Here is a 13,282-nt window from a genome sequence, read left to right as displayed (position 1 = left end):
ATCTGGTCAGTATCGGAGCAGGTTAGAGTTGAACCCAGTTTGAATCTGGTCAGTATCGGAGCAGGTTAGAGTTGAACCCAGTTTGAATCTGGTCAGTATCGGAGCAGGTTAGAGTTGAACCCAGTTTGAATCTGGTCAGTATCGGAGCAGGTTAGAGTTGAACCCAGTTTGAATCTGGTCAGTATCGGAGCAGGTTAGAGTTGAACCCAGTTTGAATCTGGTCAGTATCGGAGCAGGTTAGGCGGCTTCACTGCTGTTTCATCCACACTTGGAGTTTTACAGCTCAGCTTTAGTTTGATTTCAGTTGCTGTATCTTCAAGAAATCTCTTCTAGTGGTCACTTTTTGTGAGCATTTATGTGAAGTCATTTCCAGAATTATACCTACGGTATATTACGGTCTTCACTTAGGCCTACTTTTTCACCATGGCGCATACACCAAGCACCATTGTGACCCCAGTTTATTACATAAAACTTGAGGATTCAAACTTGAGAACCCTTCATGGTTTTCTGTATATAGGCTAATTGTAGGCTAATAACTGCTCATATGGCAGATTATCACAGTGATTATCAATCACTGTAATTACAACACTGTCATTTTTGACTGTTTATTATATTAATATATGGGTCCTTTAAAGATAGCCTATTGATAATAAATTATGTCACTAACTGACTATTCTTGTACAAGTCCTGGAATTGTAATTTCGATTTCCAGAGGGTTTCGCAGTGGACCGATGCTCGTTTTACACAGCAATCCTATTCAACTTAATGCACAACTGCACGTGAAACTTGTGACTGCACGTCAAACTTCTGGTTTAAGTAGTACCATTCTAAAGCACAGCTAATCGAACAGTGACAACGAACATGAAGTATTACCCCCATATGTTTACTCTTAGAAAAACGAAAATAGATAGAACCAAACGAGAATAAAAAAATTGTGTGATAGAACTGTACAATGACAAATGTAAACCCCTTCAGAGAGCGGTGACACGTGACGTCAAAAGCCTCTGAGAGAAAGCAGCTTTGAATTAGCCGGTGAACTGGAGTTTCTGTTTTTAGTGAATCCTATTGCTAGTTCTAAGTAAATAATAAATATAATCAGTACCCTCACAACGTCCTCTTATACAGAGAGCCCACAAGAGGTTGTTTGAAACTTTAGCTGTGTGCCAGTTGCGTCTATTAGACTTAGGCATTCTTTTGCATGAAAGGTGCTATATAAATAAAGTTTTATTATTATTATTATTATTATTATTATGTTCTTTTGGCTCCAGGATGCAGGCTGTGCACGTTCTACAGCTCTGCCTCTGGTGCCTCAGTGGCCATTTGGAAGCCCGGCTGCTGGCTGAGAACTGGTGGGGGAAGGATGGGAGGCAGCAACAACAGCTGAGGGGAAGAAGTGCACAGCCATAGTCCCGCCCAAAGAGACCCAGTGTGACAGGAGAAGAAGTGCACAGCCATAGTCCCGCCCAAAGAGACCCAGTGTGACAGGAGAAGAGGGGAGGAGGCGTGAGAGGGCTGAGTGATGCTGGGGTGAACAGGCGGAGGAGCACAGGGAAGAGTGATGTTGGGGTGAACAGGCGGAGCACAGGGAAGAGTGATGTTGGGGTGAACAGGCGGAGCACAGGGCTGAGTGATGTTGGGGTGAACAGGCGGAGGAGCACAGGGAAGAGTGATGTTGGGGTGAACAGGCGGAGCACAGGGAAGAGTGATGTTGGGGTGAACAGGCGGAGGAGCACAGGGCTGAGTGATGTTGGGGTGAACAGGCGGAGCACAGGGAAGAGTGTCTGTAGTGTCAGGGCAGAGTAGAGGCCATCTCAAGACTGGTATTCTACTCAACTGGATGTAAGAGAGCATCCTGGCACTGCCCCGTCATTTGACCTTGGTGTGTTCATGGGGTCTTTCTAGAATATTCCATTTAATTATAGTGTGAATAAATGTGACAAATTATTAAGATTGATCTATGCTTTTATGCATCAATAATCACAACACTTTCTAGATGATACTCTATATCTGCATTTTTCATATACAAATATAGGCCTATCTTCCCACTCATTGTGCTGATTGGAGAAATTGGAGAAAATTAGGTTTAGCCTAAAGATGAGCATTAATATATTTGACTTTTCCTGGTATGTTAGATATTTAGTTCCAGGCTTACATTAATGGAATTACAGTTCTGATTTAAAGACAAGTGACTGGATAGCCTACTAGCTGGCTAGCTAGCTTACTAGTTTAGTCTGTTACACCCTTTCCGCATGCCATTCCAGCTCGACATCTGCCAAGTCCAAACTGATCGTCACTATGCTAACTCAAGTTAGGCTCCACCGCCTGCTTGTTTTTCATTTTGTTTTGGTCAAATAGTTAAATTAAATTGGTTTGGTTTTTGTATTTTAAACATTTTAATGTTTTTTCCAATTTACTTTCATGTTTTTATCATTATTATACGTCTGCCAATTCCACTTCAAGTTTACTACTGCCTTCCATGTGCTTCTAATCCAAACCAAACTGCTAGCCCAGCCTGTGCTAGCCCAGCCTGTGCCACTGCTAGGGTATCCATTTGGCGTAGAGGTAGGGAAGCAACTGAATGGGGCCACACTTACTCTCTTTCATAAACTCTGCAGGTCATTTTTTATTTTTTTTATTTGTGAAAAGGACTGTTGCTTTAAACTTGGCCTTCATTACTGACTGTTTCACGAGGTGTTTATTCAAAAGAAAAATTAAATAAATAAAAAATAAAAATATATACAGTAAAGTCCTACTTGCTACAGTGAGCCCTTCTGTGCACAATTGCTGGTATCTATTCAGTGTCAGTATTCAGTATATACTGTATATAAAATAACATTGGCTCATATCCACCAGAGCCATTTTGTGTACATAACTCAGACAAATGCTATGAAAGCAGGCCAACACAGGCCAATAAAACAAAACTATATATAACAAAATCAAATTGATATAAATCAAAAAGTTTAACACAGGCTGTATATGTGTGTAGAGTCCCTGTAAACTAGCCTATGTAAAGTCTCAAAAGTTGTGTAAAGGTGGCCAGCGGGTACAGAGACTAAACCTCAATCTTCAGTGCCTTGAGATATGTTCTAGCGAAAGGCGCTAGTACCATTGGTTTTAGCCTCTTTGCTAACCCACTTCCCTCCCAGAACACCCAGAATTGGAGTAACATTTAGGGGTTGATTGTAATCGTGGGCAGCTGTGCAGTGAGTAAACCCTCAAACCCTCCAACTCCCCAAGGATCTTAAGAGGCAGTGAACACATGGGTTTAGCCTCATTGCTATGCCCATCTCCCATGTTGGAGGGTGCAGGTCAGAGTCGGGTGGTTCCGTAGACCCAGAGGGAGAGAGAGGTTTAGGGAGCTATTCAGCAAGTCAACTTTACTCCCAGGTGCCTTAAGAGTCATTGCAAATCTCCATGAGATATTTCCATTGAACTGTCTGCAAATCACCCGAATGTCTTGAGGGCTGAGGGGGTTTAGTAATCTTTTAGTCATTTTTTTTTTCTTTTTTTTTTTTTAAATAGCCATGTCAAAAAAAATCTTTGAGCTTCTGTGAAAAGAAGTTGAACACCAGAGCTCAGAAAGCCCAGAAGGAAGTTGAAGCAGGGAATGGAATCACCGATCCCCTCATATCTATGTCTGCAACATCCAACATATGATAATAAAGTGGTACCTTTTTGTATGTTATCAACTTTGTTACAAAATTAAGCTACTTTAATTAGGTTTAAAAATAGATTAGGTAAAATTAGCTAGCTCAGTCAGCTAACATTAACCTTAGCTAGCTGGGAATGGCTGGGGGCTGGGGGGGGGGGTTATGGGCATAGTGTTTGGGCTGTAATCTCTCCCACGGGCAAGCAGTTTAGCTAGGTATCACACTTTAACATCAGGTGTTCAAGCAGTTTAGCTAGGTATCACACTTTAACATCAGGTGTTCAAGCAGTTTAGCTAGGTATCACACTTTAACATCAGGTGTTCAAGCAGTTTAGCTAGGTATCACACTTTAACATCAGGTGTTCAAGCAGTTTAGCTAGGTATCGCACTTTAACATCAGGTGTTCAAGCAGTTTAGCTAGGTATCACACTTTAACATCAGGTGTTCAAGCAGTTTAGCTAGGTATCGCACTTTAACATCAGGTGTTCAAGCAGTTTAGCTAGGTATCACACTTTAACATCAGGTGTTCAAGCAGTTTAGCTAGGTATCGCACTTTAACATCAGGTGTTCAATGTTCAGCTATTTCCTTATCATGTTTTTTTATTTTACCTAAAACAAAGGCAGACATTTTATATATATATATATATATATTGTCATTTCCAGACATTAATGCTTTGTCACTTTTGACTCCCTCTCTGACCATAATCTGACAATAAGTGAATCAAGTTCATGTTAGTGTACTGCAGAATAAGTGCCAGGACAATAGTAACCAAACACATTAAATGCTAAAGTTCTTTACATTGGAACTTGTGTGACCTAATCACCTTCAATCACACAGATGAAAAATATAATGATGTGATATACTATGTACACATGAACATTCTAATTTATCAGTGACTACAACACTGAAATACTAAAAAAAGACTTTTTTGTTTTTTAATTAGTTAAGTTATTTTCATGACCAACCGGGTCCTTTGAGACTGACTCTTGGTGATTCTGGTGAGTTTCTACTATGACTGGCAAGTCTTTGTGGGCGGAGACCTCATCTATGACGGTGCATATGGGCTTCATCATCATCAGGGCCGTGGTGCTGTGGGCGGAGGCATCGGAGGCGTGGGTGGGGGCATCGGCTCTGGTGTCAGAGGCGTTTGGACTTTGCTCAATAACAGCCAGGTTATCATCTTCAAAAGCCCTTCAGAATCAGAGTCAACAAAACAAGAGGGAAGATTGGAACATAAAAAAAAACTGGATATGTACAAAAGGTGGAATGGAGGGTTGAATAGAAGGTTAAGATAGAAGCATTATGTGCTACATAACTGGTTAAAGGGAAAAGATTAAGCATTATGTGCTACATAACTGGTTAAAGGGAAAAGATTAAGCATTATGTGCTACATAACTGGTTAAAGGGAAAAGATTAAGCATTATGTGCTACATAACTGGTTAAAGGGAAAAGATTAAGCATTATGTGCTACATAACTGGTTAAAGGGAAAAGATTAAGCATTATGTGCTACATAACTGGTTAAAGGGAAAAGATTAAGCATTATGTGCTACATAACTGGTTAAAGGGAAAAGATTAAGCATTATGTGCTACATCACTGGTTAAAGGGGAAAGATTAAGCATTATGTGCTACATCACTGGTTAAAGGGAAAAGATTAAGCATTATGTGCTACATCACTGGTTAAAGGGAAAAGATTAAGCATTATGTGCTACATCACTGGTTAAAGGGAAAAGATTAAGCATTATGTGCTACATAACTGGTTAAAGGGAAAAGATTAAGCATTATGTGCTACATAACTGGTTAAAGGGGAAACTTAAATGGTAAAGTCATGGAGTGATGAATGTATGTGAGGAACACCTTGTGTTTGAGCCACGGAACTTGATTGGATGATATTTGTTGAGTAAACCAAAACATTTATGTCAAAAGCATTCATCTTTGATTGCCTCAAGATTTGATATGTTTCAATAGCCTGTGTTCTTGATTATGGTTGCCAAGATTCATTCAATGCCTGATTATTTCTTCCCAGGATACGCCAAGTGCCGTTTTGGCTGATTAGCTGGCAAGCATTAACACAAATGCCCCAAAGGTACAAGGAAGACTCTCCACTGTAGGAAGCCCTCTGCTTACACACCAAACTGTTTTGCACAATTTCTGTGTCCATGAAGTATTATATATATATGACGAAGAAGTTGCTGATCCAAACGCCCAACAATTTATAAATTAAAATAATGGAAATGATCAGGGGTGCCCAAACGTTTTCATACGACTGTATGTTCATGAATCTAATATACTCTACATATAATCTATTAAACATCAGAATCAGGTTTTATATATACATATACGTATATATATTATATAGGTTTTTTAAACATCTACAGACAAAAGTGAAACAGCTGAATTGTTGAATTTCAACTGATCAGTTGTTGAAATGTTACAAATACTTTGTAATCCCTATGTGGGTGGACTATCTAAATAGAGTGTTACCAATTCCTTTTGGTCTGGTTTAATAGAGCCTACATATCAGTCCCGTGTTGAAGGTTCCTGCATCAACACAATTTATTAAAACGATGAAAGATCCAGGGCCCTCAGGCGGATGGGACTATTAAAGCAGCTTTGCTCAGAATGTGGTGTTCATACTGTATGTTTTTTTTAACAAATCTGACACACTTTGGTGGAATGCAAAAGTTAAGGATGGAAATGTTTTTATACACTAGAGACCCAGGACAAGGCACCATGTCACTTTCAGGTGTTGTGAACAGAATGTATTTTGTGGGGACGAATGCTACTACAATTTGGTCATATTTTTGATAATGAAGACTAGCAACATTTGTCTGGATGTGATTTCACCAGCTGAAGAATATTAAAAGTCCATAGCCGACATGATATATGTAAACACTTGCCTGTTGTCGTAGGTCCTTCCTGTCACCAAACATTCTGCATGTCTGGAAGGGAGGCCAAAATTCCTCTGGACTGTGGTGTATGGATGAATATGAAAATGAGAACATATTACATTTCATTATTTTCACACATTATACATCCAAAGGCGGTTCTACAGGCCAAGCTAACCCAACTGAGGCCAACCAATGCTTGAAGGGACTAATCAGCCACATGCTCAGAGACACAAAATGGAGTCAGTCATGACACCCACATTTCCTGCAGCTTTAGTTGAGGTCAATGATGAGCAAAGTTGGATGTTAATATAATGGGGGACAGCTAGATTGGCTGGGGATATTTGGTGTTCAAAAGATTAGGCTGAACTTTACAGTCCTTCATTCAAACTGATTGAATGTGGGTCATCTGAGGGGAAGGACAAGTAGATTGTCATTAGATGGCAGGGGTTCATTAGATAGTAGGGGTCAAATAATCCATGGGAGTGGAGAATCTCCCCTAGTGAGGTGGACTACACATAAACATTAGGGCTCCAAGGACAGAGCCTTGACTGTCCAGTGAGAGATGGTTCAAATCAACAGTGTACTTTACCCAAAACGCCCAGATTGGACACTGTAGAAAGGAGAGAGAAATTTGTGTTAAAGGCTAGTCTAGCCATCACGGACGTCAGGCTAGACACAGACTTAACGATGATGGAGTTTATTTAGAGTCAACCAGAGACAACCAGAGACAGATTATGTTATTCAACTTGACTTCTCGATGGACCTCTTGACCTAGGTTGGAGGAGGAGGGTTGGCGCTTTGCTATGAAAGGTCACAGCCCAGGTTGCTCACAATTGGGGCGGACAAATGAATCTCATTGTGTTCACATTAGGGCACCCACAATTGTCACATATTAGCGCTGCCCATAAAACAAAGGTGGAATGCTGCTGGCAGGAATGGTTCAAGAAATATTGGTGGTGATTAGCAATGATCGTATTTACATTTATTTAGTGTGCTCCCGGCCCTCCATGGGTTGGGGAAATGGCAGATGACTGGGACAGAAATGTCTATGCGAACATTACAAAGTCGTTGGAGGAGAGAGGCATCTGTCGATCACAAAAAAACAGATGACATGAACTCATAGCATCCGCTGTAATCAAGTGAAAATATGACAGTAAAACAGAACTCTTCTTTTGTTTAAACGTGAACACACTGGACCAACAGAGATAATCTTTGATTCTATCCTACCAAAAAAAAGCCTCTGCATCCTTCTAAAAAAGCGCGATTACTAACGCGATTACTCTATGCACTGAATGAATTGAATGAATACTGACGTCCGAATAGAGCAACGTACTCACGCCCATCCCCAGCTACTAGCTATTTATCTACCTTATCGTTTCTTATAGAAACCATATTTTTTTGAAGAGAATATTCTATTTTGTAATAATCAATGGATGTGGTCAAATGACGCCAGCGTCAGACACTCTCTCCTCTCTCTGTCGTTCTTCCTCTGGCTCCTCTTCCTCTTCCTCTCTGTACTCTATAGACCAGATCCAAACCTGTCAAGTCTGCTTTTATTTGTGAGACTCAGGTTGTTTACATTTCTCATGTCTCATGTCTCATGTCTCATGTCTCATTTCTCATGTCTCATTTCGATTCCTTTGTATGTCTTAACATGCAAAGTAATTGACAATAAAGCTACTTTGACTTGACTTTGACTTGACTTGACTGAATCTCACAGATTTCAGATTTTCAACCCCAATAGCATAGGATAATAATTAGACTATTAGAATAAAGTCCATTAGACTGCTGTACAGTGCGAGTGAGAGACTGCCATGTTCACACTGTGTGGATCACTGTGTCTGTGTAGTAGTTTAGTTTTAGGCTACTAGTTCACTGTGTGTGTAGTAGTTTAGTGTTAGGATACTAGTTCACTCTGTGTAGTAGTTTAGTGTTAGGCTAGTTCACTGTGCGGATCACTGTGCCTGTGTAGTTTAGTGTTAGGCTAGTTTACTGTGTGGCTCACTGTGCCTGTGTAGTTTAGTGTTATGCTACTAGTTCACTGTGTGGCTCATGTCTGTGTAGTAGTGTTAGGCTCCTAGTTCACTGTGTGTGTGTAGTAGTTTAGTGTTAGTGTACTAGTTCACTGTGTGTGTGTAGTAGTTTAGTGTTAGGATACTAGTTCACTGTGTGTGTGTAGTAGTGTTAGGATACTAGTTCACTGTGTGTGTGTAGTAGTTTAGTGTTAGTGTACTAGTTCACTGTGTGTGTGTAGTAGTTTAGTGTTAGGCTCCTAGTTCACTGTGTGGATCACTATGTCTGTGCGTGTGCGTGTGCGTGTGCGTGTGTGTATGTGTGGTGGGGATGGCTCACGGTCACGTGAATGCCAGAACAATTATTTGCTAGCTTAACCTTAGTCGCATTATACCCTATATAAATTAGGATTTATTCCACCCCCTTCCAGCAAATACATTTCTTATTCGACTTTAGAAGATTTTATACGCATTTCAAGCGTTTCCACTCAGGATTTCCTATTCAAATGGTCAAAATGTGCATTGAAAAGTTGGATGGAAACCCAGCTATTTATAAAATGAGTATAAATTCTACTCTAATGCCCCTAATGCCCTGTGCAAAAAATGGACACAGTTAAAGAAATAGGTATGTATCTATCAATCAATCAATTCAATCTTATATAGCGCTTCTCTATATACCCGAAGTCGTCGCTTTACAGAGTCCAGAGTCCAGTCCAGTCATTCATACACAGTCATACCGGTGGTGGTGGTAAGCTACCTCAGTAGCCACAGCTGCTGCCCTGGGGGGGCAGACTGACAGAAGCGTGGCTGCCAATCAGCGCCTACGGCCCCTCCGACCACCACCACCAACATTCATTCAAATTCATACGATGCAATTCCAAACCTCCTCGACTGGTAGTAGGAGCTGTTGCTGCAGGAGGCTCGTTCTTCGGGACCAGAGAGTAGAACGTCATGGTGATGAAGATGAAGGCCAGTGACACCCCGACTCCAACCACGATGGGGATGTCATGTTTCTCCAGAAGAGGGTGTGAAGGCGCCGGCGCCGGTGAGAAGTCTGCTGGAGATGGGTCTGTTATCTGAGAGCTGTTCAAGAAAACAAGAGACAGAAAACAGGAATATGACTGCTTTCCACCAGACACTGTAATATGACTGATAGATAGATAGATAGATAGATAGATAGATAGATAGATAGATAGATAGACAGATGGATAGATAGATAGATAGATAGATAGATAGATAGATAGAGAGTACTTTCATTATTAATAAAGTACTCTATTTATCTATTTGGGTGATCCTGAAGTATGCTGTACTTACAGAGTCTGGGTTGGGGGGTCAACAGGAAGCAGGCACAGGCTTGGTGTCTGGGCGTCTACGAAAGAAGGCTCAGTAATTGAGTATTTTTTTGGGGAAACTTCTTGGGTTCTGGGGTTTTGTGGAGTGCTTGTAGGTAAATGTGTGTTTCCATAGGAACGCTGAGCATTTGTTACAGATAGCTCAACGTGAAGTTTTGGAGACGGTGTGTGCGTTTGTATTAAGTTAGACTGTAGGGGTTGAGTAGACAGAATTGTCGTCTCTGTATTTTGAAATATTAAATTGGACAACTCTGATGTGTCACCTGTTGGTTGACCTATGTACTGCTTAAGCTTCTTATGTACTAAACTGGCTGAATTAGGTAATGATATGAGGGGAGTTACAGTATCAGGTAGAACAGTTTCTGAATTAGATAATGATATGAGGGGAGTTACAGTATCAGGTAGAACAGTTTCTGAATTAGGTAATGATATGGGGGGAGTTACAGTATCAGGTAGAACAAATTCAGAATTGATTGGTGAGTCGTCTTTCAGCAGAGCATCTGAAAATAAAAACAAAAAATGCATCCATATGGAAATGGTCTACATTCAATTCTCAAACAAAAATAAACCGATTAAAAAAAAAAAATCTCTATTTCTAGGGTTAACACAAAATGAGTTATCGGTAAATATTGAATCTCTTGAAAATTGCAATTACCTGATTTCTTTGTGTAATTGTCATACTGCTGACCACTTCCTGTGTTCGAATCAGTTGATAGATTCAAGCCCGTAGTATGCTGTTGAGTTATAGTCGATAGGTTCAAGCCTGTAGTATGCTGTTGAGTTATAGTTGATAGGTTCAAGCCTGTAGTATGCTGTTGAGTTATAGTTGATAGGTTCAAGCCTGTAGTATGCTGTTGAGTTATAGTTGATAGGTTCAAGCCCGTAGTATGCTGTTGAGTTATAGTTGATAGGTTCAAGCCCGTAGTATGCTGTTGAGTTAAAGTTGATAGGTTCAAGCCTGTAGTATGCTGTTGAGTTATATTTGTGGGCTGTAAGACAAAAAGATATTTCAACACACCACAATGGAAACTTTTAAAAGTAGCCACAGTTGAGCACTGAAGATAGTAATATACTGTAGATATAGAGAGTAAATAGAGCTAACACAAATGCTGTGCACATCTTGCCCTACCATGTCATGTTTCACCAAAATATTGGACCTTAAAATTTACACTAAAACCTGGATGTGCTTAAAAACTAGAACTTGGATGTACTTAACTTAAAAAAACCTGGTTATTTTTATTAGGTTACTCATTAAGTATCTCATGTGTTCCATTAAAGGTTTCTTTGATGTTTAAATATTAAAATGTCACATCAAAAGGTGGAAAACAGTTCTGACATGATTTATTTAAAAAAAGATGTTCTTTTCTATCCACTGTACATAATCAAATGTGACAATCAATACTCACTGGAGGAAATGTCACACTTTCTTCCTCTGGAGGAAGCTCGTCCGCTAAAATAATAGATTAGATCATTTAGATGAATTATAAGTGAAATAAATACACAGCAGCATGTCGTTGTCAGAGCACATGGTGTTGTGTGCCTACCAGCATGAATGGAGAGGATGGTGCTCTGCTGGTCTCGCCCCGACAGGTTCTCAGCAGTACACCGATACTCTCCTGCTGCATCCCTCTGGACACCAGACAGGTGTAACGTGCCATTATCTGGACAGATCAATAACACACACTGATTGGTCATTATCTGGACAGTAAGAGATCAATAACACACACTGATTGGTCATTATCTGGATCAATAACACATACTGATTGGTCATTATCTGGATCAATAACACATACTGATTGGTCATTATCTGAATCAATAACACATACTGATTGGTCATTATCTGGATCAATAACACATACTGATTGGTCATTATCTGGATCAATAACACATACTGATTGGTCATTCCATTGGAATTTACCAGGAGCTTCCCAGTAGACCATCTCAGACCATTCAGCACATTACACCATTTTAGCAGCTGTCAAGCTAATATCATGTGCATATTTTGTCTGATGATGTTGAACTCTGACAGATCATTCAACACTAGGACAGGTAGAGTCACAGGACCATCACTGGTGGGTTAGAGTACAGATCATTCAACACTAGGACAGGTAGAGTCACAGGACTGACATATCATTCAACACTAGGACAGGTAGAGTCACAGGACTGACATATCATTCAACACTAGGACAGGTAGAGTCACAGGACCATCACTGGTGGGTTAGAGTACAGATCATTCAACACTAGGACAGGTAGAGTCACTGGTGGGTTAGAGTACAGATCATTCAACACTAGGACAGGTAGGGTCACAGGACCATCACAGGACCATCACTGGTGGGTTACAGTACAGAGTGGAGGACAAGGAGGAGGACAACGTGGAGGAGAGGAAGATGAAGGACTAAGGCCAATAAGGTTGTGATGGTTATTTATATATTAGGTGTCAATGAAGCAACAAATCATTCAGAAACCTTTTCCAACAAGCCTTTACAAGTTATCATGTCACACTTTTCAGTTAAGTGCACCTTTTTCTAATTAGGAAATGTAATATTACGAAAACCTTTGCATTAAATCTTTACAATGGCAGGCAAATAAATGTGCACTAATGGTTAGGTAATGCTCTGCTGCTTCCGGTTGTCACAATATTAGTGGAGGTTAAATGCATGCAAGCACCAGTCTAATCAACATGTTGTTACTCCCCCAAACCTTACGCTGGATAGCCTGTGACATGCTCTAGTATAATGAGACCTGTATTTAAACAATAAGGCAGCAAATTGTTTAGACACTGCATGTGAAATCTTGACTGAATATGTGAAATATGACTACAATTATTCCGTTTCCCTAACCTGTCTCACTTTGTGCAAATCTGTCATTTTCTACTTCCAAATGATTAAACCTAAAGCAAACGATATTCTGGTCCAACTGACCATCTATGTGTCCCAGTGGTGAAGCAGAGAGGGGTGTGAGCTGAGCCCCGGTGGTCCAGGTGTGTGTGATGGTGGGGCGATCTCCAGAGAGGGGTGTGAGAGGAGCCCTGGTGGTCCAGGTGTGTGTGATGGTGGGGCGATCTCCAGAGAGGGGTGTGAGCTGAGCCCCGGTGGTCCAGGTGTGTGTGATGGGGCGATCTCCTACGGCTCCACAGGGCAAGGACACAGTGCTGCCCACCACACTGATCACTGCACTTCTGGAAGAACATGATGACTGGGCTCACTGCACACAAAAAGATTGGAATGAAACATCTCTACATTACAATGAACGAAAATATTATTATATAATAATATAATAATATAATATAATATAATATAATATTATTATCCCGCCACACCAACCCATCCTCTCGTCCTCTCTGCTCGCCCCAGTAGGCCAGCAGTACAATAGACTCGT

General features: G+C 40.6%; 1 long non-coding RNA gene across 1 annotated transcript; it reads right to left on the bottom strand.

Moving 5' to 3' along the window:
• Positions 1–9,866: 9,866 nt before the first annotated feature.
• On the bottom strand, positions 9,867–12,920 carry LOC116224678. The gene is made up of 4 exons (XR_004165688.2): positions 12,826–12,920; positions 11,449–11,565; positions 11,311–11,354; positions 9,867–10,893 (listed from the first exon to the last, which is right to left on the bottom strand). It is a non-coding gene; the product is annotated as an uncharacterized LOC116224678 (long non-coding RNA).
• Between the last annotated feature and the right edge of the window lie 362 nt (positions 12,921–13,282).

The sequence above is a fragment of the Clupea harengus genome, chromosome 18, assembly GCF_900700415.2.
Source record: "Clupea harengus chromosome 18, Ch_v2.0.2, whole genome shotgun sequence".
Taxonomy (NCBI): domain Eukaryota; kingdom Metazoa; phylum Chordata; class Actinopteri; order Clupeiformes; family Clupeidae; genus Clupea; species Clupea harengus.
This window is presented reverse-complemented; position numbering and strand designations above follow the sequence as displayed.